This window comes from Giraffa tippelskirchi, chromosome 9 (assembly GCF_054371585.1).
Source record: "Giraffa tippelskirchi isolate mGirTip1 chromosome 9, T2T-mGirTip1v1.2.pri, whole genome shotgun sequence".
Classification (NCBI taxonomy): domain Eukaryota; kingdom Metazoa; phylum Chordata; class Mammalia; order Artiodactyla; family Giraffidae; genus Giraffa; species Giraffa tippelskirchi.
In genome coordinates, this window is record NC_137283.1 from 31,292,770 (window position 1) to 31,319,362 (window position 26,593).

General features: G+C 41.7%; 2 protein-coding genes and 1 long non-coding RNA gene across 10 annotated transcripts in view; 2 read left to right on the forward strand and 1 right to left on the reverse strand.

Annotated features, from left to right (window-relative positions):
• Positions 1 to 3,067, forward strand: part of EOGT (EGF domain specific O-linked N-acetylglucosamine transferase) — a 70,514-nt gene extending 67,447 nt beyond the window's left edge. The window contains exon 22 of one of the 3 annotated variants that reach the window (XR_014064915.1): positions 2,363 to 3,067. The gene's annotated coding sequence lies outside the window, so the exon portion shown is untranslated. Of the gene's footprint in view, positions 1 to 2,337 lie in introns of all 3 variants that reach the window. The other 2 variants (XR_014064913.1, XR_014064914.1) reach the window with 2 other exon arrangements.
• The window catches only part of TAFA4 (TAFA chemokine like family member 4), a 209,737-nt gene that overhangs the window by 22,158 nt on the left and 160,986 nt on the right, over positions 1 to 26,593 (forward strand). Inside the window, exons 1-2 of one of the 6 annotated variants that reach the window (XM_081528454.1) lie at positions 2,540 to 2,609; positions 3,486 to 3,528. The exons of 4 other annotated variants lie outside the window; for them this stretch is intronic. The gene's annotated coding sequence lies outside the window, so the exon portion shown is untranslated. Of the gene's footprint in view, positions 1 to 2,539; positions 2,610 to 3,485; positions 3,529 to 12,904; positions 13,136 to 26,593 lie in introns of those variants that run through there. One more of the 6 variants, XM_081528457.1, reaches the window with a different exon arrangement.
• Positions 6,171 to 8,791, reverse strand: LOC145520945 (uncharacterized). The gene is made up of 2 exons (XR_014064940.1): positions 8,425 to 8,791; positions 6,171 to 7,399 (listed from the first exon to the last, which is right to left on the reverse strand). It is a non-coding gene; the product is annotated as an uncharacterized LOC145520945 (long non-coding RNA).

Here is a 26,593-nt window from a genome sequence, read left to right on the forward strand (position 1 = left end):
GATCATGGCCATTGAGTCGGTGATGCTATCAGTCTAGTCAATGCTAGTCGGTCTGTTAGAAACCAAGTATGTTTGAAGGTTGCAATCTTAGAGAGAGAAAGAGAGAGAGACTGGCACATACAGAACAGTTCCCTAGGACTAGATAGACAATCAAGAAATGTAAAATAAAATTTATAGATGAATCCATTGAATTTTGTTTTAAAATAAATTATGAACTTGCAAGATTTTAATTAGCTGGAGGAAAGATTGATGTCAACCAAATTTTAGAAAATAGAAAAGTTATATGATGTTCTAAATTGTGCTCATTTTCTAGGTATTACTAGAACCAGAGAAATTGGTTCAAGGTTTACCTGAAGCTTTAAAGTCTAGCTGTCAAATCAGTGAGTGTCAATTAACTCAACAGATGCCACCAATTGGTATCACTTAATATTAATGGTGAAAGTGAAGTGAAAGTCGCTTAATCGTGTCCAGCTCTTTGCAACCCCATAGACTATACAGTCCATGGAATTCTCCAGGCCAGAATACTGGAGTGGGTAGCATTTCCCTTCTCCAGGGGGTCTTCTCAACCCAGGGGCCGAACCCATGTTTCCCACATTGCAGGCAGATTCTTTACCAGTTGAGCCACCAGGGAAGCCTAAGAATACTGGAGTAGGTAGCCTATCCCTTCTCCAGTGGATCTTCCTGACCCAGGAATTGAATCGGGGGTCTCCTGCATTGCAGGCAGATTCTTTACCAACTGAGCTACCAGGAAAGCCCAATATTAATGGTAGTGAAGTGGATCTCTGTGATGGTGGGATAATTCTTCCTTAGGAGTTCTGTCTCTGAGTACAATTGAGTTGTTTTCGTTTTGTATTTCAGAGGTCTCAGATATTTCTGTTATCTAATCAGCTCATCACCTTTTTTCCTCTGCATATTATTAAGGCATTCATTAGCCTTCAGTGGCACTGCAGAAGTTGGCTTTGGTTTAAAATTGTGCCCATGGTAGAAGGAATGTTTCCACAAACCACTTAAAACATTATTAAGCTGTACTCTTTTTCCCCCTAAGAATTTATTTAATCTCATTAGACCTAAAAAATGGCTAAGCAGTGGGTAGCATTTTCATTTTTTTTTGTGAATCAAAACATGAAAAAGAATGCAAGCATTAAGAAGTAATGAACATTGGATGCACTCTGTATTCTGTTTCGAGTTATAGCAATATAAAATACTTAGATGTCATTATCTCAGATACTTATGATAGGGTTGTTTTTCCTCAATAAGAAATTAATCGGTCATAAATCTGTGTTAGAGTATAACTGAAAGTAAAAACAGACTGTAGCAGCATAATTTGGCTTCAGGGATAAAAAGGAAGCAGATGTTGGAATTAGCATCTTTAAATATTATCCCTCTAAGTCAACACTGTGAGATGAGATTGGTTGTGAAATTTTGCATGAAAAGTGGTAGATTTAGTCATCCACAGTCTCATGGCCTTGACTATGTTTTGGGACCTCCGGAATCCACTGTACTCAGAGACAGAACTCATAATCAAGAATTATCCTAATGTCCTCATGCTCACAAAATTGCACTTCATCCATGAATGTGGGACATACTGATCTTCTCTGGATTATTTCAGTTTTGGCTGTATACGTGTTGCCACTGTGACCAGTGATAGTGTTGCTCAGTATTGCCTTGGGCAGGTCATTTAACTTCCATGAATATTAGTTTTCATATCAGTAAAAAGGAACAGTTGGAAGCTGCCTTGCATACTTGGCAAAGTGGAAAGCACTGTAGAAAGGTAACAGCACTAGTGGAATAAGGTATATTTTAAACCAGCAAATTATGACTTAAGCCAGTGCAGAAGTAAGTACTATAGATGTAGCCCTCAAATATCATTTTCCCTGTCCAGAACATTCCTTAGGGATTTATCCTAAGAAAACAAAGGAATATATGAAGATGTTCATCAGAGCATTACCAATGATGGTGAAATAGTAGGAGTAATCTAAATGTCCAGAAATAGGGGATGGCTAATTAGATTATATTATAAACATGTTAAGGATGCTATACCTCTAAGAAAATCCATGTTAAAAAGAAAAAAGTGCCAATTACAAAACATATGGCAATGTGGCCTCACCTTTGGGTTCTGTGGAAATATATATATGTGTATGAAACATTGTGTGTAGACAGAACTTGAACAATAATGATTTCTGAGTGCATAGAGTATAGATAATGTTAGGGATCAGTGATTTTTTGTATTCTTACAATTTTCTGTATAAAGAACAAATGACTTTTTTAATTAGAAAGATATGTATACATATGTGGAATCTCTCTCTCTCTTTCCCTCCTTCATTGGTTCTCAACCAGGAACAATTTCTCTGCTCTTCCCTAGTAGAGTTTTGGCAATGTCTGGACTTATTTTTGGCAGTCAAAACTTGGAGGTACTGCCTGCATCTAGTAGCTGGAGGCCAAGATTCCTGCTCAACATCCTGCAGTGGAGTAGCCCCCACAGCAAAGACTTTTCCAGCCAGAATGCCAACAGCAACAAGATTGACAAGCCCTGTGAATTGCTGTTCTAGGTCAGACGTCTGGTCAGCCTCACACAACTCAGGGGGAGCTGTCCACAGTGGTTTCTCTCGGTAACACTCACCCTCATCTGACTTTCTTTTTAAACTATCTTCTCTTCCATTCAGCCTATGGAATCTGTGCCTCATCTGAAAACCAGAGGGGAGGCTATTTTTTCCCCAGTCTATTGTTCAGAGTATGCTGTGGCTTTTTGATAGTCAAAACCCTGGCTTTGGAGGCTCAGAAACCCTTTCAAAGCTATTACGTCTGGCATGGGTTTCAGCGGCGTGTTTTGAAACTCACAAGCTATGGTTTTGTCTCTTTGTTCTCCAAGTTTTGCTTTGGTATATTTTTCCCTAGGGTTGTAAGCATATTGTCTAGCTGCTTGAATTTGTTATGGGTGAGGATGGAGAGTCATAGAGTAAAATGAAGCAAAGGGAATATTTTAAAAATCATCTCAGCACATTTATCCTCAAAATTTTTGTCACAGTGTGCTAATAACCTTACAAAATAAAGCACTGACATGACGAATCATAATTTATTTTGTGTCTCTTTAAAAAAATCTTATTAAAATGCTAGAATAGCCCAAATTTACCAGGGGCAAAATCAACTTGGTGTGCAACCTTGTTTATCAAGATAGAATGGCCTTGAATGTCTCCATATTCAACCTGACACCCAGTCCTTGATATTCTGCTTCATTCTCTGCCATTCTGGCTCTTTAGGCCGGTGCTAATTTGCAAGGTTTGTGTAGAAACTCATGTGTAAAAGTGAGATTGTCTTGAATTTTTCAGACTGGACAAAATGTGAGGATGAAGCCACTTAAGCATGGCATAAAAATGACCAAGTCCTTAAAAACAAACTATTTGCAGTCCCTTTCATCTTATGGTACCTAGAAGCAAGATCACTGCTATCTCCGCTAAATCTGCCTCAGTTTCTCTTTTCCTGATCAGGTACTGAACATGCAGAACGTTGAGCAGAGGGAGTAGCCACAAGGTGAGCTGGTACACTTACTCTCTATCTGTGACCCTTGACTTGGTGGCCTCACTCCCTTCCATGGCTTTTAAGAAATTATTATTATTATTTTGGCTGTGCTGGGTCTTAGTTGTGGTGCATAGGCTTGTCACTGCAGTGGCTTCTCTTGTTGTGGAGCACGGATCCTAGGGCGCATGGGCTCAGTAATTGCAGCTCCCAGGCTCTAGGGTACAGACTCAATAATTGTGGCACTCAGGCTTAGTTGCCTCATGGCATGTGGGATCTTCCCAGACCAGGGATCAAAGCATGTCCTCTGCAATGGCAGGCGGAGTCTTTAGCACTGGACCACTAGGGAAGTCCCCTTCTGTGGCTTTCATGAGTATCACTTGGAGTCCAAATAGATGACTGCCAAATCCAGGTCTCCAGGCCATATCTTTCCCTGCTGCTCAAGGTTCTGAAGCAGCTTGGAGCAGGGGTAAACATTCTCAACTCAGACGCTTTCTAGATTGACAAATCACATTAAAAAAATCCAGTAGTTGCTATGAACTTCAGGTTTTCATCTTTAAAATGGAGAGAATAGAGACTTTCTAATGGAGTTGCTATAATGAGGAAATGAGATCGAGTGAGTAAAAGCACTAAGTGTGCTAGCCAGTTCTTACCTGGGTACCCTACTCATACCACAACATTTTCAGGCACTGGCATTCACAGTAAACTAGGAAATGCAACTCCCCGAATGTCCTTTCTGAGGTGATATGGCACACAGAATCGGTGTTTCTCCCTAATCTCTGGTTTCTGTAGGCTGGCTTCTTTGTAACTTCAACTGCACATTGCCTATAATTGTCTGTCACGTCATTTAGTTCAGCTGCCCCAGCTAAAGACTCAGTCTGTTGGGCTCCCATTTTCAAATTTCAGGGAAAAAGCCTGTAGGCCCATGCTCCTTTTCTAGCCAAACCACACAAGTCAGATGGATGGCTAGTTCTTGGTTTAGGAGTCCAGACTAATCTATAATAATTAGCTGTTGTTATATGGGTCAGTCCACCAAGGCATTGGATAGGGCAGATTCCTGCTTGGACATTAGTTTTTATTATCCTCTATTGGAGGAATTTGGGAGAAGGCAATGGCACCCCACTCCAGTACTCTTGCCTGGAAAATCCCATGGACGGAGGAGCCTGGAAGGCTACAGTCCAGAGGTTCGCTAAGAGTCAAACACGACTGAGAGACTTCACTTTCACTTTTCCCATTCATGCTCTGGAGAAGGAAATGGCAACCCACTCCAGTATTCTTGCCTGGAGAATCCTAGGGATGGCGGAGCCTGATGGGCTGCCGTCTTTGGGGTCGCACAGAGTCGGACACGACTGAAGCGACTTAGCAGCAGCAGCAGCATTGGAGGAATTTATAATATGATTAAGGTGGGAGTGCTATCTTCTCTGCCCAAACTGGGCATGTAGATGAGCTTATGAAACGAGTGGGACAAGATTTCTTTAATTAGAAGCCGAAAAAGAATTCTTGTTGTGTTTAGAGTCATTTGGCTGGAAAAATATGGTGAGAACTGTTGAAGGACTTATTCCCTGCCTTTGGGAAGAAGCCTCTTTTTGGTTGGAAAGAATGATGTCAATTCATGCAAAAACAAACAAACAAAAAACAAAGTGAAGAAATGGGGAAGACATAGGAACAAATTCACGCACTCTGTGAGCATGTGTGTGCTCAGTCATGTTTGATCTGTTGTGACCACATGGACTATAGCCCGCCATGTCCTCTGTCTGTGAAATTTTATAGGCAAGAATACTGGAGTAGGTAGCCATGTCCTCCTCCAGGGAATCTTCCTGGCCCAGAGATTGAACCCCTGTCTCCTGTGTCTCCTGCCCTGGCAGGTGGATTCTTTATCACTGTGCCCTCCCTTGAGTGCTAGTATCCAGTAACTCTTCTGCAATGTCTTAGTTATATAAAGAGGCAGTTCCCCCTTTCAGCCTATTGTCAGTTTGTGTTGAGTTTCTGTCACTTGCAATTAAGGGTTCTGGCTAGTATGGTTTCTCCGAATGGGTTGTTTGGCAGGCAGGCAAATGTCCAGTCCTTTACTTTCTTGAAATCCATGGGATTTGATAGATTAGGCTTCCCTGGTGGGTAAGTCCCTGATCAAGAGTCAAATGTCAGATGTCCAAGTGAAGCCCTTTAAATCCTGCTTTAATATTCATGACATTTTACTATGTAATGTTCTTTTAAGGTAAAGGCAAAGTCTCAAATCCAAAAATTAAAGTCAACTGGCATGTGGTTTTTGTTGCATGTATTAAAATAGGGCAGATACAAAGAAAGTTGGAACAAAACCCAATACTTATTTTCCTGCCTTGCCCCAGACTTTGCACTAGAGCTCAAGGAGAGTGAAAGGGAAAGATAAAGACTGGAAATGTAATCATTGTTTCCACTGTGAGTTTGCTACAGTAACAATTTGCATGATACAAACTCAGCATGCTTCCAACCTAAGCACCTGAGATACTTGACCATCTTTCATTCTTCACCACCATCCTCCTCTAGATTTAGTCTTTTCAGAAGAAGCTGAGTTGGTAAATGGGAAAGGAAGAGATTCTTAGAACATGTCATTGCTCAGTGTATTGTGGGATGGCTGCCTCTAAGAATTAGAGTTAGAAAGGGAGAACATGAACTCGTGGTGGAACATAAAGGTGACTTTATTGTTGCTCTGTCTCTCAGTTGTGTCCAGCCCTTTGCAAACCTATGGACTGCAGCACGCCAGGCTTCCCTGCCCTCCACCATCTCCTGGAGCTTGGTCAAACTCATGTCCATTGAGTCGATGATGTCATCCAACCATCTTGTCCTCTGTTGACCCCTTCTCCTGCCGTCAATCTTCCCCAGTGTCAGGGTCTTTTCCAATGACTGTAAAACCTGTATTTCCTGATAATATCATTCTCATCAGCCTATCATTGATCAAGCATTTCTGCCAAGAGAATCACTCCTATTTTTACAAACGTCAGCTCTCTTACTGGTTTTGTTGGGTCTCACCTTCTTGATTTTTACCAAATGCCTAAATTACTGTTATCATAATCTTTTCTTCAACTGGAATCACCTTTTAATTTAACCTCATTATAAATAACAATTTTCATGAAAATCATGGATTCGATACTATCATTTATCTATTTTCATAATATACGTTAAAATAAGTTACAGATACTAAAAGAAACCTTCCATATTTTAGCTAAAATTATTGTGTACACCATCTTTGGAATGGAAGCCACATTTTAGAAGAAAACTGGATTACTATATTGTTTCTAATGTTATTGCCTGTATATGTTACAAATATGGAAGGGATGACAGAAGTTTTATACCTCGATATCATTAGTAGACTTCATAAAGACACTTGTTAGAGAGTCTAGTTGAGAATCAGTAAATTCTGATGGAGCAGGGAAGTTAGAGAAACAATAATTTCTTGTTTGTTATCTTTCTTTCCTGCTAGACTGGCAGCCCTCTGAGGACTGAGTCTGTGTCTATTTTGTTCACTGATGTATCTGAGCAGGTAGCAGAGAACTTATCACATAGTAGAAACTCAGTAAGTATTTGTTGGGGAAAGAAAATGTAAACCAAATAACAGACTCCATCAGGTCATCGTGGTATTCTTTTGTTAAGGTTTTTGAGGTCAGGGATTATGAATGTCCTTTTTTTTTTTTAATATTCATTTGGGTGCATGGGATTTATTTAGTTGTGGCACGCGGGATCTCTAGTTGTGACATGGCAACTCTTAGCTGGCAGCATGTGGGATTGAGTTCCCCAACCAGGGATCTGTCCTGGGCCCCTTGCATTGGGAGCATGGAGTCTTCACAGCTGGACCAGCAGATGAGTCCCATGGGTGTCTTTTAAGCAGCATGTTGAGTGCCTGGTACAATGCCTAGGACACATGCAAGGATGAAAACAATTTTTTGTTGTTGTGTGAAAGTGTGTTTAGTCTAAGTCTGTTAAGTTGTGATACACATAGAATCACATATCAGATTTTAAGCTTTTCATTTTTTCTATTTTTGGTGGATTTAGGAAAATTTTCAAATTAGATTTGAAAAATGTTTTTAATTGTGGTTAAGTACACATAAAGTGAAATTTACTAACCACCATTTTTAAGGGCATAGTTGGGTGACATTAACTCCCTTCGCACTGGTGCGCAGCCATCACCGCCGTCCGTCCCCACACCCTTCTCTTCTTGCAGAGCTGAAACTCTGTACCCATTAAACACTAACTCTCTGTTCTCCCCACCACCTCACCACCCCATCCTACTTCCTGTTTCTATAAATTTGGCTGCTCTAGGTACCTCACATATAAGACATTATACAGCTCTTGTCTTTTTTTTAGTGGTTTATGTTATTTTGTTAGTGGTCATTGTCCTCAAGGTTCATCCCTGAAGCATGTGTAGCAATTTCCTTCCCTTTAAAGGTTGGGTGGCACTACATGGTATATCTGTGCTACATTTTGTTTATCTGTTCATGGGACACTTACTTGGGTTGCTTCTCCCTGTTGTGTATAATGCTGATGTGAACACAGAGCTACAAATACATCTTTGACAAAGCTTTATATGAATTCATAAAAGAATCAATGAAAGAATGAATTAAGGAATGACAGCAGCAGTCTTCTGCGTGATTAAGGAGGAGTGTGACCCTACTGGGAGATGCTGGATGGAATGGATGAGAAGAAGAAAGGGTCCCAGAAGGAGCCTTATTTCTCTGGTGATTCTCCCTGAGGCTGGTCCTACTTGGAATGAGCTCATAGTGCTCCATGCACCAGCTCTTGTGCGATCTCTCAAAATGCCTTCCCACTGTGGTTTCATAAATCCTTCTTATTCTGATTTGCTCCAAAGTGCTGTGCTTTTCCAGGGCATAAATTATTGAAGCAGTTGTGGTCAGCGAAGGGAAAGATAGAGAGACCTACCTGAGCCTTCCAACGTGAACGACCAGACACCTTGTCTGAGTTCCAGCAGTTCAGAGCAAGCCTGACCATGCTGTCCCAGGCAGGAAGTCATGCAACTGCCAGAAGGGCCGCCTGCTTCCTTAGTGTGGCAGGGGAATCGAGGATCCAAGGAGGCGTACCTCTCATCTCTTCACCTCTGCAAGTTCCCCAGGCTTTCTCACTGACCAGGACTGGGAACGGAAGGCGATTCACAAAGACCAGCTGAAGCCATTTTTAGGTCTTCACTCTCAGGCAAGAAGATCTGTTAGTATCTGTGCAAAGAGGCTCAGAGCTAGCATCACACACTGTACACAGGATTGGGTCTGGCAGGGGACACGATGTTCCCTATGAGTTGAGTGAGGGGAGGGACTCCCTTTGTGCTCGGGAGCTGTCAGCATGTGTGATACGGATGCCTGTCAAAGTAGACTGATGTCTAAGAAGCTTGACTCCCATTTCCTCCGAGGATGCTGAAAAACAGACAGGCTGAAAACAAAAAGTGTATCTGTCGTTTCATTTATCAAAGTTCTTGCAGTTCCCAGTTTGAAGCAAGGGAAAGCAAAGCAAATATCTGGTTAGAAAAGTGAACTTGAAAGCTCGAGGGCTGGTGTGTAAAAAAAAAAAAAAAAAAGTTAGAAAACAGTGCTATGAAAATCTCAAAGACAAAAGCAAAAGAATAGACAAATGCTTTTTGCTTTCTGCTCACCCACCCTAGTGCAAGCCTTCCAGGAAAAGAGACTAGCTTGAGCCCTAAGTCTGCCGTTTAATAGTGGTTTCAGCCCTGGGCCTATTACTTCATTTTTTTGAGCCCCAGTTTTCTCATTTGTGAAGAGGATGTCATAGAATTTCCCTTGTAAGGTGGTGGGGATAATAATCCATGAGATGCGCTTAGCAGAGTGAGCCACACACAAGCCTCTGATTAATATTAGCTGTTACTCTTATTAGTCTCCTAAGTAAAAATTGCCTTCAAAGTACATGAGCATTACAAAAGCTGAAAACTGAAGCTTCCCTTGATAGTCAGAGGATTTTATAAATAGGCCTTGGAGAGTTGGAATGTTATTTTGAAGGCACAGTCACTCATCAGCGCATTGATTAAGCACTAGGACATTCCCCAGTTGTATTCTGGATGTTATACAAATGAGGAAAATAAACACAGCGTCCTAGTCATGTGATGTCACTACCCGCAAACACAGAGGCACATCCTGGGATGTTTTGTGAGAGTGTGTGAGCATCTAAAACCCTGTTGGCATGACCTCCCCAGGTTCTTAGAGAAGAAAATAAACACCTTGGCCCCATTTTTATGAGAAAGACATTTATGTTGTGCACCCTGAGAGGATGCAGTATGGGTAGCAAAGAGAGAAAGGAAGGGTGTTAAGAAATGGATGGCAAGGACATTTCCTTACAAGAGGAGTTGTGGACTTCCCTGGTGGTCACACGCTAAGAGTCTGCCTGCCAATGCAGGGGACATGGGTTTGATTCTTTTCCAGAAAGATCCCATGTGCCCCAGAGCAACTAAGCCCATATCACAACTACTGAGTAGGTGCTCCGCAACAAGAGAAATGACTGCAATGAGAAGCTCGTGCTTGCTGCAACTAGAGAAAGCCCACGCCCAGTAATGAAGATCCAATGCAGCCAAAAATAAAGATAAATAAAATTCAAAAAGAAATGAGCAATCGTTATCTCCTCCTGGAACTGGTTTTGCCAGATCTTTGCTTGGATGGTCTTCTGTTATGGAAGTCTTTGTCTCAAGTGTCACCCCCTCATAGGACCCTTCCCTGGGCAGCCATTGGAAATTAAACCTATCCCTCCATCCCTTTATTCCTCTAGCCTTACTGTCTTTTCTTTTAAGCATTTATTCTGCTCTGAAATTAGCTTGTTTGTATGTTTGTTGATTTGTTTACTCTCTGACTCTTTCCATAATGATAAGTCATTTACAACATCCATCTGATTTGTTACTGTACCTCACAGCCTGACATATACCAGGCATTTGATAAATAGATGAGAAATGATTGAATAATTGGGACACCTTTGGCTTTTTTTTTTAAACATAATTTGTCTTTTCTTGTGGTGATTTGGTTGTTAAATCTCACCTCAGATCATTTTGGCTTCTTGCTGTATTACACAAAAGGCATCATCGGTCATTGGAAATTTATAACGAGTCACTTAAACTGTGGCACCCTACCTTAGAAACATACTTCTGTTAGTTTGTTAGTCCTGCTGTAACAAAGTGCTACATTGGGTAGCCTAAACAACACAAATTTATTATCTCACAGTTGTGAAGGTAGTCGTTTGAGATCAAGAAGTTGGTCAAGTTGGTTCCCTCTGAGGGCTCAAAGCAAAATAACCTGTTCCACGCTTCTCTCTTCTGCTGGAGGTTTGTCTGCAGTCTTTGGCATTGCTTGCCTTGTAAAACCATCATCCCATCTCTGTATTCACCTTCACCTGATGCTTTCTCTTTGTATCTGTCTCCAAATTTCCCCCTTTTATAAGGACACTAGTCACACTGTATTGCCTAATCACCTCATTTTAACTTGATTACTTCTGTAAAGAACTTTTTCCAAGTAAGGGCGCATTCCAAGGTACTAGGGGTTAGGACATTAATGTATGAAACCCCTAACAACCCTGAGCATCCAGGATGGAAAAATATGATAGTTGAGTTGAGCCATATAAAATTGCTTACATGTTTTTCTCTACCAGAACGAGAAAATTTCAGTTCAGGGCAACTTGGACATATGAAATACAGGAGGGCTTAAGTAGACACACAGACCCATACCAGAACCATGCATAGCACACATGGTTAGGTTAGTGCTCAGTTGATCAGTATTTGATGATTGAATGGCTGTAGAGTTCTTCAAAATGACTTTCACCCTCAGCTCTTCTAAGTCTTTGTCTCTATATTACCTTGTTAGTGAAAACTAGCCTGACTCCTGTATTTTAAATCATGACCTCTTGGAGCTCATTTCCCTTTCTGCACTTTATTTCTCTCTGTTGCACACCTTCTACCATACTCTGTACTTCACTTATGTTTGGTGTTTATTGCTGTCTCCCCTCACTAGAAGGTAAGCTCTATAAGAGCAGGAATTTTTACTGTTTCATTTACTTCTGTTATGTCTGTGTAAACCAGCACCAGACCCAGAGTATGCCATCTGTTTCACTGACTGAATGAATGAATGCCTTCAGGAGAACTCTGGCATCTCCTGGCATGTAGTTGCAGGTGGTCCTTGGATCTGCCCTTGACCTTCATAGAATCTCAGCGCTGAGGGACTCCTCAGAGATCAAGTTTCTGTCTCTGATACTTGAATTCCCTCTTAGACTGGTGACAACTTGGTAATAATCTTGGCTTTCAGAGCCCCAACTCCAAGACTAAAAGAATAGAGGATTGAAAAGGTTAAATGATACGTAAAATAATATGGCATGATGGGTGTCTCGTAGAACAAAGGCATGGGGAGCAGAGGCAGGAGGCTTGTAGTGGCACAAGCAGTAGGCTGAGAGAAGGGCAAATATAATCTAGTATACATCTGGGGCAAAATGATGCATAATGATCACTGCAGGGTGAAAGGACCAGAAGATGATAAGGCAAACCAGTGACAATGAACAGCACAGTGATATACAACAATGCTTCTCAAACTTTATGCAGATACCAGTCACCTGGGGATCTTATTAAAATGAAGATGCTGTTTTGGGGTGAGGTCTGAAAGTCTTCGTTCTTAACAAGTTCTCAGGGGATGCGTCTCCCAGATTGCACTTTGAATATCAAAGAACGTGGATTCTGCCACCAGATTTCCAAGGTTCAAATTACACAGTGACCACTGATTAACTGTGTGATCTTGAGTAAATTATGTAATGTCTCTGATTTCTGGTGTATAAAATGATCAGATGAGCTATTCTCTGTAAAATGAATACTATGTAAGTATTAAGTCACGGATTGTGACTGTTACTTGGGGATGGGAGAAGGAAGAGGATTTGGTGTGGGATTCTAGGCAAAGAAGCCTTAGCGGTACTTTCATGATTTTTTAAAATAAAGTGTTCAGGTGATCACTGTGCAGATTTCCCTCCTTTTCCTTGCAAGCAAGTTACAAAAGAAGATGGATTAATTATGCATGTGCTATGCTCAGAGCGGTTAAGGAAAACTGTTCGCAAGCTGCCTTGGGTCCTCCGATGGAGAAGCCCTGTGAGGGGATTGTTACAACTGAGAGTTGAGCCCTAAATTCCTCTCTGATGCAGGGCTCCACGAGGCGCACAGCTCTTCAGAAGGAAGAGCTTTCCCTAGCACCTGCTGAGTGATGGCCACAGCGAGGCGCTAGGGAGAGGCGCGCGGAGTCCGATGCTGGGAGCACCCTGACGGAGCGGGAGTGCAGGCCGGGTAGAGGGCCGACCCACGTGGACCACCAGGCGGGGCGGGGGCGGGGGCAGCCAACCAGCCTGGCCAATCACCGTGACCCGCGGCGGCCCTGCCCCTCCCCGCGGGCTTGCTAGCCTGGCTCTGCTGCACTGCTGGTTGCGCGCCGCCCTGGACGGGGCGCACCCGAGGCTGTTGCCAGACCCCAGGAGTGGAGTCGCAGCTGCTGCTTCCGCAGACATTGGTTCTCCAGATGCAGTTTTGGACTTGTCTGCGGAGAGACTTGGGAGTTTCCTTTCAGAGCGAGCCTGCGGAGGTGATGGGCCTCTGTGGGGATGTCTGCGGGGAGGCGGCACGGTGAGCGTCCTCTGGCTCGGGTGCGGAGGGAAATCGGTGTGTCGCCCTGCATGCGCAGTTTCAGACTTGGCTGCCAGCTTTAGCTGAGTGAGGAAGATTGAAAGGGCAAGGAGGAGGCGGGAAGATGGGGTTGGGGTGACTTGGGACCCTTGGCTCACGGTCTGTCTCCTGGGCAGCAGCTGCCTCTCGGGCTGATACCGACTTGCCTCCTCCCGCTCATCCTGGCGCTCTGGACTGCGGGAGTGACCTCCTGTGCGGAGGCTGCCGTGCACCCCGAAGTTGGAAGCGGCGCTAAGAATCGGGGTGTGTGTGGCACGCCTCCAACTTCAGGGTTTGTGTCTGTCACTCAGAGATCCCGGGGGTGCTCCGTGAATGGCTGAGAGATCACTTGATGGATTGGTATCACTCGCGAACTGGCCGCGAGTCCTTGTTTTGAAGAAGTCCCTAGTCTGAGCCGGTATCTTTATAGGAGCCTGAAGGAGAGAGCGGGTTAGCCTACAGCTGATCTCCTGCTTGCCCGGCTCTTGCTGGGAGGACGCTGCGTGATCCGGGGGGCAACTTGCAGCTGCGAGCGCGAAGCTTCCCGCGCAAGGGGAGAAGTGGAGCGGGTCTAGAAGTTCCGTCCCTTCCCACGTTAGGTATCTAGCATTTGTCCACCAGGCCGGCGTGCTTAGATTTCTTCGCGTCTTTTTCAGTTTCGTCCGCTGTTGCTTCCTTTGCTCTGTCAGTCGGCCCCTGGAAGGGAGGGCATCTGTAACCTTAAGCCATGTTCTCTTCCTCGGGGACGATGAAGTGGAAAGCTTGATAACCCGCACCTAGGGGACAACCCAGGCCAGACACGGCGCTACTGGTGCGTTTTCCTCCTGAGTCAGCATCACTAAACGTTTGGGAGCTCCACGGATCCCCGTGAGAACCTTAGCTAAGCTGTGAAGCAACCCCTCAGCCAGATGTGTATTCTCGCTGAAACCTACCCCTGTGCCCATCCCCCACACAGAATTTTAGGACCCCCTGGAGGAAGCGTCTGTATCCGTGTGCTCGGTTCCTCTTTAACTTTTCAACCGCCGTCCCTCCGAGACGGGCAAGGTTGATGTGATGTGACAAGTGACCCTGGAGCGTGAGAACGGAGACGTTCAAAGACGTGGTCTGATTCTTTCTGTAATATCCGTGGTCCGGGGATTCACTAACCTGAAGCCCATGCCTGCAGACCCAGATGCCCAAATTGGTCTATGATGATGGTTCAGTTTCCTGGTCAGAATTGCCCTCCTTCTAGGGCACTTGCTGAGGGACAGTGAGTTTGTGTGTCCTGTTCAGGCAGGACCTGGGTTTCAAAGCAAACAGAAAAAGGCTAAAATAATTTAAGAACATCCATTTCCTGATATAATCTGTGTTTTGCACTCAGTCATTTGAGGACAGATGTGTGACTTGCAGAATTCTTCAACAGCTCACTGTGGGTTTTACAATGAGGAGCATTTCTGCTGTTTGTGGTTGTGAATCAGTGTGTAAGCCCAGCACTGCCTTTGGATTGGAAACACAGATCTTAATAAAGCGGTGTGAGAGCAGTTTTCAGAATCATTACGACTAATGATGACTTATGTCCTCCCAAACTGACTGTGTGAGTGGACATTGCTCATTTGTGCAAAAAGCTTTCTTTGTCTGTGTAGGCATTTCTTGATCAATATTTTCATGTCTGAAAAATGGATTTCAAGATTTTCTTCCTCAGTTCTTCTGTCTCATTTTTCAGCTTTAGATGACTTTGTTCTCTTCGCTCTGTACCATCTTAACTCCCCTTTGACACTTTGAAATGTATTATAAGGTTGTAAGTCATGATTTGATGTGGCCAGTTTTCCCTGTTAAAAGATAAGAAAATTGCTGTTACCAGATAAGCAGTGGCTGCCAGGTCACTTATTTTTGAATGGCTAATTTTTTTTTCTTCTCCCACAAACATGCACACAAAAACCCTACAAATATCTCATCTTGATTACTGAATATTTTTTCATTTGAGGCAACTTTTCCATATATCTGGTACTAGAATTTTCTGAGTCACTTAAATTTCAATATTCATTTTTTGACTCCTTTTAGAGATGTGTTTTGTTTGATGACCTAGTTCCATTTAGTCACACACAGACACAGAGATTCTTTGTCCCCTTACCTACTTTTCAGTGGCACATAGCCTTTCTCTAGTAGCTGCTTTTATTATCTGCACAGTTCATTTGTTGGTACGCTTATTGTAATACTTTGTTATGTAAATGATGTGTTGGTGTATATGGTATTAAAACTGCATTCAATGGAGATTAACCCTTGGCTATGACATCATTACCAGCCAATCCTCTATCTGATTTGAACGCGCATTGACAAAAGTCATGTTATCATATTCAGCAAGGGTTTCTATATTGCCTGTGATGAATCAGAAAAAGAGGGAAGTCCTTTGGTTCTTCCTAGCTCTCAATTAGCTGCCCAGTTGGAGAGTTTTGGGGATTTCTATACTAAGAAGCTTAGCTTAATAATAAAATTCTCAGATTGCAGTTTTATAGATCTCTTTAGAATTTGCATGAGTACATTTTCCCCCTTTTGCTTTCTTCTTTGGAAATTTTTCACCCTGCATTTTGGCTGTTTCTTTACTGATGGAGCGACATCATAGTAAATGGACTAACCTTTTGATTTTTTTTTTTCTTTGAAATATGTGGAACATCTAGGTGATGGACTCACTTGTTTGCCTACAGGTGTACTTTTCATCAAGTGTTGGGTATGATCTGCTAGGATTACCAGTGTACCTACAAATCTTGAAGTAAATCATAAATGACTGGGAGGTCAAATAGCATTCTTCATTCTAATTTGTCAAAAAGATTCAGGATTGAGGGTAGGGGGACAGGCAGTAGAAAAAGATATCTACGAAGGGGTTGGTTAAAACAATTTTGGCTACCTTAATGACCATAATTATTTGTTTTGAAAACACTATTAGAAAAAACTCAGATCCTTCCTAGGCAGCCCTTACTTATAGGCTTGAATGGGTGTGTGGAGTTTGGTTTTACAATAATAGCCAACTCACTTTGTGAACTCTGGCAACACGTTGCTCACAGCGTAAAATTAACTTTGGCTTCCCATGTTTTTAATATCTATTGAAAAAAATAAAAGTAACACTTTCTGTTTTGCAGTAGCCATTCGAGTTAAATCTACTTTCCTCCATAAAGTCAGCTAAGAGGGTTCTTGGGTTTTGTTTTTAACATAAATTTAACTGTGCAGTGTGGTTTAAGGGGCGATTCAAAGGCTTGCAGAATTTTGAATCTGGAAAGTATCTCAGAGTTCCGTTTTCCAGAAGATCAAAAGTAGGAGATGTTGTGACTTGGATCCATTGAGGGCTTAGAACCGCCGAATCCTTACTCCTAGCCCACTGTGCTTTCTGGTGAAAACCTGCAGGGAATGGCTTTGGTAATGTGCTAGGACCCACATTTTAGCTGTCTCTGTGGAGGGAGGACCACATCCACTTCTTCCATTACTGAGTCTTAGTTAGAACATTATGTTCATTGAACCCGACTCAGAGATTTGGTAACTGTATGCAGCAGTTAGCTTGGGTCACTTCCTGGTAAATTAGTATCTGCAATTATAAAAGAGACATTTAACTGAGAGGGATGGTGGAGGAGGAGTGGGTAGGGTGACTCAATTTGGGCCTATCTGAGCAAAGGGAAAGACAAGGATGATAAAACAATGCTGAGGCATCACTTCAGGTCTAAGAACTCAGAACATTTATTTATTGTGTGATAATCTCTTCCTTCATACTTTGTGCTTTCTAGTTGCTGTGCAGCCAAACCAATAATTTGGAAAAATACTCTTTTTTAAGTATGACTGTGAATATTGATAATGGCATCTTACCTTTGTTGAACACTTAGTGTGTACCAGGTATAGGGTTAATAAATGCCTTTCTCTGTATGGGTGAACTACTGATTTTCAAAAAGTCATTCATGTAAAACCACATTGACTCTTTCTTTGGCATTCTTTTTAATTCAAAAGATGTCAGGATCGTACAGTAGCAAGTTATTAGCATGAACATAAATAATTTTCATTCAGAAATACAGTAGTGTCATATGTTAGGGAATTCTTGTTAATACAATGCCAAATAAAAGGAATATGGTGTATTTAGAAAGATAGTAAATATGAGGATAATTTGTTTCATTTTAAGAGATTGTTCATAGTATTGTTAATGCAGAAGAGTAGCATAATCCCTTTTAGAAAGATAGGAAGATATGTTTATATTTCTTATAAAGAGAGAACAGTGGGATTCTTTTAAAATAAAAATACGCATTGCAGAAAAAATAGTCTATGTTCACTTTGTTAGTACTGTAAGTTTATTCCAAACTAGATACAGGTCAAACATTTCTGCGGCATTTCAGTTGTCTTAACTAAAATTGGAACTGTCAAAAACTAAACGTTGCTTTTATTATTAGTTTTTTGATGACCATTAATTATATCTGCTTGAATTCTCTTAGTTTTACATCTATGTTGTGTATCCTAAAGTTTTCTCTGAAAATTTATGGTTTTATTCCTTCATTCAATTTCATATTATCCTGTGTTTTAATGAATCATTAAAATATTGGCATGTCCTTGTTATAACAAAGGTACTTCCTTGTCCATCACCTAAAACCTCAGACTGTAGACACAGCTTCTGAGATAATCAAGGAAGGTTTCCAGCAAGGAAGAAACTGAAATCATCTCGGGCAGTGGTTCTCAACTGGGGGGCAGTTTTGCCCCCTCAGGGACATTTGGCTATGTCTGGAGCCATCTTTGGGGTTCCACATTGGGGTGGGGTTATGTGGGTCTCTAGTAAGTAGAGGCCACGGATACTGCTCAACATCCTATAATGCACAACATGGCCTCTATAGCAGAGAACACTCTAGCCCGAAATGTCAAGAGTGCTGAGGTTGAGAAACTCGGCTAAAGTGCGATTTTCTGGGCCCAGAGTCTTAAAATGGCTTATCCAGTGTCCCCAGCTCCCTGTTTCTGGCAGGGAACCTAGATCTCTAAATGCAAACCCAGGATTCTTTTAATCACTCTAGGCTTCTGTTTTGTACAGTTCTCTGTCTGTTTTTCTTTAATATATTTATAAAGATAATACATGTTTGGGGTAGAAAATTTCCATACTATAGAAGGGTATAAAATGGAAAGAAAAAGGAACCCAATTCTTCCATTGAAATAGTTCCTTTTCATATTGCATAAATGTATTTCCAATTCCCTCCTTCTGCTTGTCTCCACATACAGATATTTAGACCAAATCACTTTAGATAAATGGGGTCATCCCTCATATAAACTGTGTCCTGGTTTGTTTACTTGGCAAAGGGCTCCTGGAGGGCCCTTGGTGAATCCACTGCTGGCTCCTGGAGGGCCCTGGGTGAATCCACTGCCAGGTGGTCAGGCGAAAATCCCCCAACAGTGGAGACCTCCTGTGCACTGTGACCATTTTACACACAATCGTATGGGACCCGTATGTGCTTCACAGCCATTCTCGGAAGGATGATGAATCAGTGAAAAGACCTGATTCTGTATGTATGCCATTCTTTTTCATGGCTGTATCTTATTCTATGTAAAAATTCGTTTTAAAATGCATTCCTCTTTGCCAAAGGCAGCAAGTTTCATGATATTAATGTTATAATAAGTCCTTGAGTTCTACCTTTTTTTTTCCCTCTGATGTCTAGTTTGAGATTTAAAGTATCGTGAAAGCCAAAGGAAAAAAAAATTATCCAAAGAGGTGTTTAATTGAGGCCATCCGAAGAAAATATTATTGGGGTGAATTCTCTGAATGTATCAGTGGGGGCAACAAGTCACTGGGGCCCGGTGATCTTGCCGTCTTTGTTACTATTTAAATCATTTGGCAGCTCTTCCAGAAGCAGCCAGATTGTAATGTAAACATCTGTTACCTTTTCTCTGCTTTCAGAACTGATTATGCAACCGGGCTTCACATCAGAGACCCACAGCTTTCTTCATCTGTATTCCTGGATTAATTCCTTCTCTCTCTGTCTCACACGGACACATCCACAGACCCAAATCAAAAGAGCCATAAAATTGGTTACCATGAGCTCAGTCCTCCCAGGATAAAACTCCTATCTCCTTTGTGTTCTGTTGAATCAGCTCAGGAGCAGAGAGCTCCATTAACCAAGCTGAAGGATGGCTGTGAGTCTGTCCCCTGGTACCAGTCTCATTCTCCTTGTGTGCTGAATTCCCATCACCTCAAAGCCTAGGGGCTGATGCTCAGCTAAGGAAGTTTGGGAAACTAACAGGTTAATATTTAAACATCCCCGGTAAGAGTACATAGGGATAAGAGTGATGTGCAAGTGGTGCACAAGGAGACATTTACGCGGAGTTGAACATTTGATAGTAAATGCCTCTTTCACTAGTTTCTGCTGGTATTTGCCACATTTACATTAAGGGATGTTTGAAATATTTTCTTTGTTGACCTTTTAAAAAATGATAGTAGCAACAATGACTATCATTTGTTGAATAAGGATATTGCTGGCTACTGCACCAAACATTTATAAAAAATTGTGTTAAAATACAAATAATAGAAGCTTACCTATTTAATACCATTGAACTGTATGCTTTAAAATGTGTAAGTCCATTCACATTGTTGAGCAGCCGTCACCACCATCCATCCTCAGAACTCTGTTCATCTTGGAAAACCGAAACTCTGTACTCAGTAAACAACACCTCTGCATTTCCCCTCCCTCCAGCCCCTGGCAGTTACCATTCTGTTTTGTATCTTTACAAATAGAGCTGCTCTAGAATCCTACAATATTTATCCTTTTGTGACTGCCTCAGTTCACTTTAGCATGATGTCTTCAAGGTTCATCGTGTTGTAGTGTATATCAGAATTTCCTGGCTGTTTAAGTTGGGATACTATTCTCCTGTGTGTATGCACCACATTTTGTTTACCCATTCATCCATCCATGGACGCTTAGGTAGTGTCCACCTTTTGGTTATTGTGAATCAAGGTGTTATGCACCTGGGTGTACACATATCTGTTGGAATCTTTGCTTTCATTTCTTTCGGGTAAATACTCAGAAGTGGAAGGCCTAGGTCATATAGTAATTCTATGTAAAATTTTTTGAAGACCTGCCATCCTGTTTTCCGTAGAGAATGTATCCTTTTACTGCACTGAGAATTTCGACGCACTTTCTCACTTAATTCCTGTACACCCCTCCTCCCCCCGTCCCCACCCTGCTCCCCGCTACACACACACCAAGCCCTCCAAGGTAGCCATAGTCATCATCCCCATCCTGTGCCTGAGAAAAGAAAGGCATGTTGGCAGGAAGGCACACAGGTAGCTTGTGAAAGAGCCATGATTTGAACCCAGGCAGGACAGTAGAGCCAATGCTCCCACTAGAGTATCCATTCTTCCAACTGAGGAAAGATTGAGTGGGCTACTCCTGCATAGGGCCCAGGGATTGGAGGGATGGGGATGGCTAAGAACTGAGTAACAAACACGCTGATTCCAGAGAGAAGCTGTGAAAGTCTTCACCCTCCCACTTGGAGGAGTTTGATTGAGATGTGGGCCAGATGCTCATTGAGAAGTTGATCTATGATCAGAATAACCAGAAGGCGGTAGATACACACTGTGGTTATTTTGGCTGTGAACAGTGGTGCTGCCTCCAGTCCTCTGGCAGTTAGTAACCATGCAGCCCATGTTTTTAAAAGTGCCATGCCAATTTCGTTCCTTGCTAGAGGTGGGTGGTGGTAGTGGGTTGAGACAGTACAAGGAAATGATCAAGACCAAGGTAAGCCTTAAGCTGGCTCTGAGTGATTACCATGTTTTCACTTTACAGAGACAGTGGGCAGAGGATTTCAGCATTTTTTCCCCCACCAAAAACACAGCTTAATGAAGTGACTGCAAAAGAAAGCACGTATAGTCACTTTAGAGAATTAACAATTGATCAGTTTTGTGGTGCCCGCATCCTTTATAAGCACCCCATGTTTATTCATTATTGTGATCACACAGCGTAAGCGGCCTGGCTTGATGTGATGAGCCAAAGCAAGATGCAAAGACATTTAAATATACTTGAAATTAAAGTCTGCACAAATAGGTATCTGAAGGGATATTCTAATTCGATTCTAAAGGCCTAGAAATAAGCCTCCATCTGGGGATGGGGGTGGGGGGTGGATCCTTCTGGAATCCTAAATCAGATGTGTGTAGTTCAGATATTTCTGAACCATAGCATAAATAGACATGAACTTACAAGCGGTTGACTATATCCATATATGAGTTGTACTGCCTTCATTTACTGAGAAGTAAGTGACAAGGGAAGATGAATATTGGGTTCATGCTGATTATAGTTTTTAAATTTTTTGTCCTCTGCAAATGTTGAATTTTTAAAAAGTCTATTTCATGTATCTCTCTTGCGTGATGATACCTCCCATTCTGGTATTATTGCAGTTCTTAATATTATCACTTAGATGAGTACATAAGAATCACCTGGTTCAGTTCAGTTCAGTTGCTCAGTCGTGTCCAACTCTTTGTGACCCCATGAACCACAGCACGCCAGGCCTCCCTATCCATCACCAACTCCCGGAGTTTACCCAAACTCATGTCCATTGAGTCGGTGATGCCATCCAACCATCTCATCCTCTGTTGTCCCCTTCTCCTCCCGCCCTCAATCTTTCCCAGCATCAGGATCTTTTCCAGTGAGTCAGCTCTTCACATCAGGTGGCCAAAGAATCACCTGGAGGACTTTGTTAAAATACAGATTTCCAGGCCTCACCTCCAGGGCTGCTGGTTTAGGGAGTCTAGGTTGGAGCCTGATAATGTTCACTTCTGACAAGTCCCCATAGAGCCCCTCAGATCATACTTGACTTAACACTTCTTTTTACTTGTCTTTTGACTGAAAATTTTTAACATGAAAATTTTTAGAAAAAGGACTATGTTATTAGGTGGTAGGTTTTATGTTTTGTAATACATTGATGTTTGTCTAAATAGAATGATTCTGGAGATGAATTTAAATTCCTGGGCCCAAAATACAAATGGGATGTTGGTTAGATAGGTGTTATGGGTGAGAAACTAATGTTGATTATGTCCGTAAGTTTCCTTTAGAACATAAGATGCATTTTCTGTGGCTGAGAACTTTTCTTAAAAAATTAATTTATTTGAATTGGACGATAGTTACTTTACCATATTGTGGTTTTTGCCATGCAACGACATGAATCAGCCATGGGTGCACGCTTACCCCCATCCTAAACCCCTAAACCACCCTCCCGCAAGAATCCATCATTTAAATGAATGTTGAGGAAATTTTGTTGTGTGGAGCACGTAACATGCACATTGCCTCTTTCTGTCATTGGACTGATATCTGTATTGACTAGGGAAAATGTGGCTTCTAAGTCCATATACTTTTGAGTCTGATTTAAATTGTAATCCTTTTGGCAGGTGACATACATGAATTTCGTCTCTGTATAATTAAGACTCAGCAGATGTTAAAAGCTGATGTGGATTTAAGATTTCATCCATTCTGGGGATAACTGAAGGTTCAGTCAGGACCAGAAGATGGAGATGTAGATGGAGTTATGGGACTTGAGGGGATATGGGAAGTTTTTGCACAGATGCCTGGCTTCTTGTGTTCTCCTACCACTTAGAGGAATAAATTATCTCCTGTGTTTGCTGAAGTGAAAAGCTTTTGGTGGATTTGATTTTGTCTTGCACTGTTAAAAAAAAAAATGTGAAGTTTGCAAACTGAAGTCTCTTCTGAATAAAAGACAAATGAAGGAGGTTGTTTTTAATAAATCTTCAGTCTTTTTTTTTTTTTTTAATTGGGGTTTTATGAGTTTTTTTCAGAGATAGCTCACCTTACAGAAACATGTGGCTGTTGTCAGGAAGGGAGAAACTGGCAACCACCAAGAAGAGAGGATGGGCTGGATCAAGGGCATTTGATCTCCTTTGTCTCCAGAGCTGTGTTTTAATTGCATAGCTAGTTTGTGGTGATACGTTCCTGGAGGCTGTGGCACACTGCATGTGACTAGGTTTGTACTAACATTTTCTTGGGACCCATCAGTCACTGTTGTCCCTTCGACTGGTTTTTACTTTGGTCATCTCTGCCCAACTGTCAAGATGCCATGGCTTTCCTCCCTGGCTGCCTGCCACTGTGCTCTTTGTCCCCTCCAGCACTCAACTCCAGACAGTTAGAAGATGAGGCTTCCGAGTTGAAAGGCAGCTGAGGGCACGACAAAAGATAGCTTACATGGAAGACTAATGGCAGAAGCATCCAAACAACAAAATTACCCGATTATTTTTTAAAGAACAAATAACCACTTAGAAAAGAAACATGGCGTTTGATTTACTGTAGAGCCTGGTGCATGTAGACTGTATTCTCTGCTGGTTGAGAATGGCTGGTCAGTGTTATTACAACTGCTAACATTGAATCTCATGGACAAGGGTGACATCAGTTGTAATACAGGATCACAGCGACTTTGAGGGAGTCCCGCTGGTTAACTCACGAGTTCTAAAACAGTAAAAGCAAAATTAGAATAAGATGAAAGGTACAGTTCAGTTCAGTTGCTCAGTCGTGTCCAACTGTGACTGCATGGACTGCAGCACGCCAGGCTTCCCTGTCTATCACCAACTCCTGGAGCTTGCTCAAACTCATGTCCATTGAGTCGGTAATGCCATACAACCATCTCATCTTCTGTCGTCCCCTTCTCTGCCTGCCTTCAATCTTTCCTAGCATCAGGGTCTTTTCCATTGAGTCAGTTCTTCACATCAGGTGGCCAAAATATTGGAGTTTCAGCTTTAGCATCAGTCCTTCCAGTGAATATTCAGGTCTGATTTCCTTTAGGATGGATTGGTTGGATCTCTTTGCAGTCCAAGGGACTCTCAAGAGTCTTCTCCAACACCACAGTTCAGAAGCATCAATTCTTTGGTGCTCAGCTTTCTTTATAGTCCAGCTCTCATATCCATACATGACTACTGGAAAAATCATAGTTTTGACTAGCCGAACCTTTGTTGGCAAAGTAATGTCTCTGCTTTTTAATATGCTGTCTAGGTTGGTCATAGCATTTCTTCCAAGGAGCAAGCGTCTTTCAGTTTCATGGCTGCAGTCACCATCTGCAGTGATTTTGAAGCCCAAGAAAATAAAGTCTGTCACTGTTTTCATTGTTTCTCCGTCTATTTGCCATGGAGTGATGGGACCAGATGCCATGATCTTAGTTTTTTGAATGTTGAGCCAGCTTTTTCACTCTCTTCTTTTCACTTTCATCAAGAGGCTCTTTAGTTCTTCTTCGCTTTCTGCCGTAAGGGTGGTGTCATCTGCATTTCTGAGGTTATTGATATTTCTCCTGGCAATCTTGATTCCAGCTTGTGCTTTATCCAGCCTGGCATTTCGTATGATGTACTCTGCATATAAGTTAAATAAGCAGGGTGACAATATACAGCCTTCATGTACTTCTTTCCCAATTTGGATGAAAGGTACAGATCACGTTTAATTATCTCTCTAACCCACTTCCATTCTTCACTCCCCAAATTTTATAAAGAATTTGGCTTATATTTTTCTGCACATATTTATAATATTTAGTATGCTTTATCCAAATGTGAAGAGAAAGAATGTACTGATCACTTCTCAGAAGACTCTCTGTAACCATTTTAAGTTGATTTGTCAATGCTCACTGATCAACGGAAGTAGGAGGCCTATCTGGCATTTAATTTGATTTAAAGTTTAAAATGCAGAATCATCAAAATATAGTAATTTGCTGTATTTATGTTACTTACATTGTGTTTTAAAAAATATGTGTGTGATTTTTTATTTTTTATTTTGCTTAAATAGTAACGTAGAATAATTTGTGTTATTCACTTACTGTTGTTGTCTACCAGGTCTACCTGTGTTGACACATTCATAGTGCTTGTCCATTTATTAATTTGCTTCTTACAATTTTATTTTTGGCTGTTCTAGGTCTTCACTGCTGTGCTCTAGCTGCAGAGAGCTGCTTGAGAGCTGCGGTGCACAGGCTTCTCATTGCAGTGGCTTCTCTTGTTGTGGAGCACAGGCTCTCGGGGATCAGTAGTTGTGGCTCATGGGCTTAGCTGTCCCATGGCATGTGGGATCTTCTGGAAACAGGGATCCACTTGGCATTCCTTGGCATTGCAAGGTAGATTCTTAATCACTGGACTACCAGGGAAGCCACTTGTCCATTTATTTAACTGCCATTAATGTTCACTTATGAATCTACTGCATTTTAATTAGCCATTCTCGTACAGACAGGCATTCATATTTTCCCCATTTTTTTCTACTTCAGTGAGTATTATGAGAATATTGTTGAGCAAATTCATACCTGACACTGAGACCCGGTGCTTACTGTTGAAAGCCCTCTCATAATTACACATCTCTTTGTAGCCATGTGTACGTGTTTTTCTGCAGTGGAAGTGGAATTGCTGGATTGGAGTATATGTTTTAGATCATCAAGTTGCTTAAGAATGCATCTGGAAAATGTGGGGATGCAGAACGCCCCATTCATTATTGTGTTCTCTTGGAGTCAAGACGTACAAACTCCAGAAGTCAGGCCTTGGACTTTCTAGATGAACAGTCTTTTAATTTCCAATAGAACTTTCTGTGATGAGGAAGAGTGTTCTAAAATCCATGCTGTCAGCTCTTGTAGCCAGTAAGTGACCACTGAGCACTTGAAATGTAGCTATTGTGACCAAGAATCTGAATTTTAAATTTTATGTCATTTTAATTAATTTAGCTTTAAATTGAAATAACCACATCTGTTTAGAGACTCACATTTTAAACAGTTGTAAGTGGGAGGTACTCACCATCCAGGGAGTACAGTTACTGTTTTACTTTTCAGTGCCAGAATGTTTTAGAAAGTGACTCAATCAGAGGTGGAAATGTAGTCTGTTTTGTTCAATAAGAGGCTTAAGACATGTTAACTGAAAATAAAGAGATAAATAATCTAATGAAAGCAAAATGCTGCTGTTAAGATTTATTGGGCACTTTCCCCCCTCGTTTAGAGACTGTTGTCTGCTCTACGTGGTTGGGCTGCCTGGTGGGAGCTGCACAGTTCTATTGGGGCAGTTCTTTGTAAAGTGGATTGATGGCTATGTAAATACAGCCATTAACCTTAAGCACCTCGGACAGCTCCTTGGGCGCTGCCGCTCTCTTGCCCTTGAAAGTGTCAGTTGATGGATGTCAAGATATAACAAATTTTTTTTTTCCTTTTCCTCTAATTGGTTGAAGCAGTGGTCCTTGCATGTCATAGCTAAAGGAACCAGTGAAACTGAGGGCCTACTAGATGTAAAGACTGTAACAGGAGCTGGGAACTCTTTTCTTGCAGAGGGTTATTTTAAAGGCTTATTCTCAATATGAGAGGTAAGACTGTGTATTTATATGTACGTCTTATTTTTAAAAATACACAAACCAATGTTAGAGGAAATTTATGGAAAACCTTGTTTTAAAGCAAATGATGTTTTATACTTCTGGAATTTTTATATATTTT